This window comes from Macrobrachium rosenbergii, chromosome 17 (genome assembly GCF_040412425.1).
Source record: "Macrobrachium rosenbergii isolate ZJJX-2024 chromosome 17, ASM4041242v1, whole genome shotgun sequence".
NCBI classification, from domain to species: domain Eukaryota; kingdom Metazoa; phylum Arthropoda; class Malacostraca; order Decapoda; family Palaemonidae; genus Macrobrachium; species Macrobrachium rosenbergii.
In genome coordinates, this window is record NC_089757.1 from 37,870,765 (window position 1) to 37,878,264 (window position 7,500).

At 38.2% G+C, this 7,500-nt stretch overlaps 1 protein-coding gene across 6 annotated transcripts in view; it reads left to right on the plus strand.

Moving 5' to 3' along the window:
* LOC136847879 (dorsal-ventral patterning protein Sog-like) overlaps positions 1 to 7,500 on the plus strand; it is a 309,799-nt gene that overhangs the window by 107,444 nt on the left and 194,855 nt on the right. The window lies entirely within an intron of this gene.

Consider the following 7,500-nt stretch of genomic DNA (forward strand, 5'->3'; position numbering starts at 1 on the left):
AAATGTGTATGCATATATGTATATGTAAATAATATATATATGTGTGTGTATGTGTGTTTTGAGATGGTCAAGTGACATTGGAAGAATCCAGGATGAGCGCGAGCGCGCGCAAGATATAAGAGGCGAGAAGCGCAGTTTCACGTGGGGTTCCTTAGAGAGAGAGAGAGAGAGAGAGAGAGAGAGAGAGAGAGAGAGAGGAACCCTAGTCACTAATGAATTCGAGAATGATTGTCTGCAGGGTGAGACAGGTATCGAGTTGGTGAATGGGAGAGACAGCTATGATAGATTCTCTCTCTCTCTCTCTCTCTCTCTCTCTCTCTCTCTCTCTCTCTCTCTCTCTCTCTCTCTCCTGATCTGCAAGGGGTGGATCGTCTTTTGTCTATCACACCTTCAGCTGCAAAATGAAACTATGTCATTAGCAGTTTACGATAGAGAACACAATGGAAGATGTATGTTCTGCAGGACGTTGGCCTAAATTTTATATCCCAGTCCAAATTCAGTAATGTACTCGTTCGAAGTGCTTGCTCTAGGATCAGTTGCAGCTTTCAACGGACCCCGAAGATACATTACAGCTATCAGCAACCAATCCTACCCCGTTTATGACGATAAAAGAAAACCTTTCTAGTAATGGCGAGGAAATCCTAATGCATTATTGTCCTTAAGTGCTAACTGAGCACTGCCAGACTCTTGCAATATCTTAGACGGGACCAGTCAGCCGTGCCAAAATGTACGAGGCTTAGAGTAGCCCTCTGTAATTATAGAGGTTGTTGCAAAGTTGAACCAATTCACTTTGACAGAAGGGGTTCCTTTTTCCTCTTCACTGAACAAATGTTCGGGGCCTATTGTTTAATCATTGTTGAGTTTTTCCTCCTCCTCCTCCTCCTCCTCCTCCTCCTCCTCCTCCTCCTCCCCTCCCTCCTCCTCCTCCAGGATGTGCCCCTTCTGGTTATTGGTTGGGTCGTCATCTGCCAAAAAGGAAAATAAAGTTTAAGGGACAGTAAGCATTTTCGTGAAAGTAATATTATGTAGGCAATACAGGTGTTACAGTTTCACAAAGGAAGCATTCGGGACACTTCACGATGCATGTGGATAACTTAACAGATGAACGAATTAACGTGATTTATTTTATTTTATTTTATTTATTTATTTTATTTATTTATAGGTAACTCATATTTTCTGGTGTAATTCCTCTCCTCCCTTCCAACGAAATTTTCGCAAATTATATTCAATTGGTCGTATATTACTAAGTCAGCGTGGGGTGTCAGGTGGTCATTTTGCTTATTTGTGATGCAAAATATTGATTGTAGCTGTAATTTACTATAAACATACCTCCTTTGAGTCAGTATGTGGCTGTAAATTTACAAATATGTACATACATACGTACACACTCATCCACACATATATGTTTATTTATATATACATATTTACGTATTATGTATGTGTGTATATACATGTACAGTATAATATTTAATATATATATCTTTTAATCTTCATAGAAATTACAAATAACACTTATTTCCATAAAGATTATTTTTGCATTATAAGTAATGGATCTCGCTCTGTAAGCCTGGTTTTCTAAAATTCAGTAACTGTCCTCACCTTCCCAAAATCAAGTTGGCCCTCTGCAAAAAACGCTACGCCCAGGTAAACGCCGGCGTAACTCTCTCTCTCTCTCTCTCTCTCTCTCTCTCTCTCTCTCTCTCTCTCTCTCTCCTGAGAGATCATATTGTGTGGGGGGCCGATTATTTCGTTGTTTTCCTTAAAAACACATGTATAAGCGTTGCCTGTGCAATAATGGCAGATTACGTAAAGATGGTTTGCCGACGGAGCAGCAGATCTACTGGCAGAGATCTGCTGAATATGCATCAGAGAGAGAGAGAGAGAGAGAGAGAGAGAGAGAGAGAGAGAGGTAATGGAATCAGTGATGCGTGATAACATCATCAACTTGCGAAATGCATTGCGTAATGCCAGAGTCACCGAGAAGGCTCTCTCTCTCTCTCTCTCTCTCTCTCTCTCTCTCTCTCTCTCTCTCTTTAGACGAAAGTATCGGGAAAGAGACGACGTTCATTGAAAGGAATGATAACTGGGAATTAGAGGTTAGCTTTTGCAGTTGATATCGTTTTCCCGTAATCCATCGTTCAGCGGAAGCTGATGAATGAGTCAGTGGTGTGTTTATATTGTTCCTGGATTTTGGGACCAATTGTCATAATGTGTCACACGTGCTTACATTTATATCGTGTAAGTTTTAGGTTAAATTTCATACGAAATGTTAAAATACAGTTAATCACAAAAGGAGATTTTAGGAAAATCTTTGAAGGGCGTTGAACGAGTACATCATAATATGGCGTTACAACTTCCAAGGGCGTCGTAGACTCGGCGTCTCTAGGTTTGAACCCAGACTGAAATAGGGAATGAAAGAAGACGGAGGGGTGGTGGGTGGAACGGGATGGGATATGACTGCCATTATCTTTCCCAAGAGTATAATGACTTTCATTGTCCTTTCGGTAGCATTTGTGGGAAATGAAAGACTGTTGAATTTATCATTCATTAGCAGATAACGCCAATTTCGCCACTTGGTGACCTCTCGGCTATGCGTATTTGTCGCAGAGAGAGAGAGAGAGAGAGAGAGAGAGAGAGAGAGAGAGAGAGAGAGAGAGAGAAGATTGTTGCACTTTTCCTTAAATTATTCCGTATATATAGCTCTTACACTTATACATATATATATATATATATATATATATATATATATATATATATATATATATATATATATATATATATATATATATACACATATATCATATATATATATACATATATATAACCTATATCAGTATTGCATTTTGTTTTCAATAATTGAACGACCTCAGTAACAGAACTTATATATATATATATATATATATATATATATATATATATATATATATATATATATATATATATATATACATACATATATATATATATATATACATATATATATATATATATATATGTATGTATATATATACTAAGTGGTAAGTTAAGAATATCATCATCAGTTCTCAAAATTTATTCCCCGTCATTGCACAGTATTTTCTGAAAATTCTCTCTCTCTCTCTCTCTCTCTCTCTCTCTCTCTCTCTCTCTCTCTCTCTCTCTCTCTCTCTCTCTCTCTCTCTCTCTCTCAACTTATGCCCATTCTCATGTAAATTTTTAGAATAAAGTATTAGCAGAGAATCATAAGACATCTCTCTTCATCCTAACAACTGACTTTTTTTTGTCGTAATTTTATTCAGAAGCATTTGTCAGCTTTTTGTTGATAAATCTGGCTGTGCCTTGAACTATCAGACTGGCTGGGTGTAACAGCGACGTAGAGGCGTATCTACCACTTCTGTCTTTATAAACTGACTGTGCATTGAACTGGCTGACTGGCTGGGTGTGACACAGTGACCTATGACAGTCGGTAGGCCAGCTGATTACCTGGGGAAAGAATACACCTGTTCACACCTGGACGCTTTGATAGCACTGCCTAAAGAATCGATTCTTGCCATTATGAAAATGATGCAATGAGCTTTTCTTATTGCTGTGGTTATTTCTCAGTAAAAAGGTGTCCGTCAGTGTAGAAATTAGTTAATATGACGAGGGTACTCAGTGATTTGGATATGCAAATTTGTTTTTTCTAGTTTGAATGTAAATACTTATGTCATTCAACGCTTCGAAATGAGAGAGAGAGAGAATTAGACGTAATACGAAAAACGAGTTAATCTACGAGAGAGAGAGAGAGAGAGAGAGAGAGAGAGAGAGAGAGAGAGAGAGAATTAGATGTAACAGATTATTCTTTGAGAGAGTTCTGTGGCACGGCAAAGGTTAAGAGAGAGAGAGAGAGAGAGAGAGAGAGATGAAATGTAACAGATTATTCTGTGAGGGAGTTCTGTAGCCCGGCGAAGACAGAGAGAGAGAGAGAGATGGTTAAGAGAGAGGTCATTGTTAACATTATTGTATGTAGTAGTTTTACAGGAACACCTGCCATAAAACCCCATCCCACATCTCTCTGCGTAAAACGCATCTAACAGGTTCAAGACATCCGTTTCCATTCATTGACCATTAATATTGTGACTCCATTGTATGGCAGTGAATCAGTCCAACCAGGATTTTCACTGATTGGTTGATTGGACGGTTGAACTGCCGTTGGAATTGGAACGAATTTTAGGGAACTGATATAAACTCAGTGGTATTTCTTATATGGCAGTCTCCATTACTGAAGGTCGTCCGTGATACCCTTATATTTTCTTTTTAGATAACTGTGTTTTTGGTAATTTTTTTTATTGGTACTTTAGCTTTCTGAGAAATACGAACACTCGCACAGACATACAAATGCTGTGATACATACATACATACATATATATATATATATATATATATATATATATATATATATATATATATATATATATATATATATATATATATATATATATATATATATATATATATATATATATATATATTTTACTAAAAGGACCTCATTCAAACTGATGGTATCTAATGGGTTTTATTCAAAAAGTTACAAGCTTTCTTGGACAAACAGTCCACATTATCAAGTATCCGTACATGAGGTCCTTTTAGTAATTCTACTAATGCACAGAACAATTGTGTATGTGATAAAGTTTATATATTTATATATATATATATATATATACATACTGTATATGTATATATACTTTGTATATATATGTCTGTGCATATATACACTTCTATGTATATAATATAACATATATATATATATATATATATATATATATATATATATATATATATATATATATGTGTGTGTGTGTGTGTGTGTGTGTGTAACTTTTATCTATGATAAGCATGAATATATATTTATATATTTTCTCTAATTTCAGGTACTGGAGCATGCAGGAAGCTTCTCTTTGACGTAATTGTGGTAAATACAAATGCCATCTCTCTCTCTCTCTCTCTCTCTCTCTCTCTCTCTCTCTCTCTCTCTCTCTCTCTCTCTCTCTCTCTCTCTCTCAGAATACCTCTCATATTATGAAAGCTTGTATTACAGGCTAAGTTAATGATTAAGTGTATTTTTAAATTGAAATGTGAGATAGAAAATTTGTCTTTAAAAGTATTGTGGTTTTATTTTTAAATATTTATTATATAAATCGACAGGAGGAATTGGGTCTGTTTATTATAAGGAAAAAGAGGTTATAATTGTACTCATGCATCCCCCGTCTCCCTCCTCCCCTAGTTACCTACCCAGTGGGGTATAACCTTCTCCACCTAGTCACCTGCCCAGTGGGGTATACCCTCCTTAACCCCCTCTCCTTGTCATCTTCCCAGCGGGGTATACCCTCCTTTCCCCCCTTCCCGTAGTCACCAGCCCAGTGGGGTTACCCTCCTTCCCCTCCCTTGGGGATACCCTCCTTCCCCACCCCCAGTGGGGGATACCCTCCTTTCCCCCTCCCCCTAGCCACTTGCCCAGTGGGTGTATCTCCTTCCATCCTCCCCTAGTCACCTACCTAGTGGGGTATACCCTCCATCACCCCCCCCCTAGTCACCTACCCAGTGGGGTATAACCTCCTTCATCCCCCCCTAGTCACCTGCTCAGTGGGGATACCCTCCTCTCCCCCCTCCCCTAGTCACCTGCTCAGTGGGGTATACCCTCCATCACCCCCCATAGTCACCTGCCCAGTGGGGTATAATCTCCTTTACGCTCCTAGTCACCTGTCCAGGGGGGGGGTATATCCCCCGACGCAAGGTGTTTTCTCCGCGTGGGGGCGTGTGAGAATTACATCCACCCACTCACCAGAGGCCCCTTCAGAGTTCGTGGTGGGGAGGAGGAGGAGGAGAGTACTGCCGTTCCCCGTCGGAGGAGCGCCTCCCGACACATCCCTAACCCCCCCACCCACCTACCCACCATTCCGCGCGCGATAAAGTTATGATATAATTATGTTATTATAGTGCGAGTATAATTAGGGCCGGAGAAGGTATTTGCTGTTGGTGGTGATCTCATCATTGCCTGTTGAGAGAGAGAGAGAGAGAGAGAGATCAGGTCTCTCCGGGTGAATCATCATTAGCACTTAAATACGACACGAGAGAGTGTAATTGCATCGCGCCGGTGGCCGTGATCGGGAGGCTGAGTAGGGAGCATGTTTCTTGCGGCGATTTTAATTTTTATTGTTAAAATCATTTTCCGTAATCAGGAGGTTGAGTTCAGGTCAGCTTTCTTGGAGGAGGAGAAGGAGTAGGAGGAGGAGGACGACGACGACTCGGCGATTTTAATTTTTATTGTTATTAAAATATTTTCTGTAATCAGGAGGTTGAGTTCAGGTCAGCTTTCATGGGGGAGGAGGAGTAGGAGTATGAGGAGAAGGAGGAGGAGGAGGACCACGACGACGACGACGACTCGGCGTTTTTAATTATTGTTGTTATTAAAATTATTTTCCGTCATCAGGAGGTTGAGTTTAGGTCAGCTTTCTTGAAGGAGGATGAGGAGGAGGAGGAGGAGAAGGTGTAGGAGTAGGAGTAGGAGTAGGAGTAGGAGTAGGAGGAGAAGGAGGAGGAATAGGAAAGACCCCGTGACCTTAAATATTATTGTTATGAGAATTATTTTCCTACTTTTTATGGGGATTGTAAAAAATGCTTTTCTTATGGAACCTCTAATTGAGCAAGTTCAGTTCATGTTATTTATCTTAATCTTCATAAACTATTTTTATGTTATTTTTATACTTTTAAGAGATTGAATAATTCGTTAAAGGCTCATAATCGCTTTTTCATAGTGTCAAACATACTTCTGAATACACAAACACTCAAACATTATATCACATTGTTACCCTAAAACAATTCGCCTTTTATTATTCTAAAATTTATTTATATTTTTATGTATTTATTTATTAATTTATCTTTGTTTTCTAATAACTGATCTCTTCTTTCTTTACTTCCTGTTATCTTCTGTAACTTATTTCAAATAAAACACTAAATTCTTTGGAAGCTTAGCTTGGATTTCAAGTGAGTAGCCCCTGCAGGCTTCTTCCATATGAATAAGGGTGTGTCCCCTGAATAATAATAATAATAATAATAATAATAATAATAATAATAATAATAATAATAATAATAATAATAACTTAAATTTCAAGTTATTGTTCCCTGTAAGCTTGTTCTACATGCAGCAAGTTTATCTATTGAATAATAATAATAATAATAATAATATTAATAATAATAATAATGATAATAAACTATCAAATTAAAACAAACTATGTGTATGTGTCTGTATACATAATTGCATACACCAGGATAATATTAGAGTAACATGCTGTATACGATTTGGCTTCATGGAAACACGTGTTAGATATATTTTCCCTTAATAAGAGGGAGAGAGAGAGAGAGAGAGAGAGAGAGAGAGAGAGAGAGAGAGAGAGAGAGAAGTCTTGCTTAAACATAGCAGCCAGCGCTTACGAAAGTAACCTTGATGACGAATGGATCCGCCATTGGTGTCCTTACTGGGTC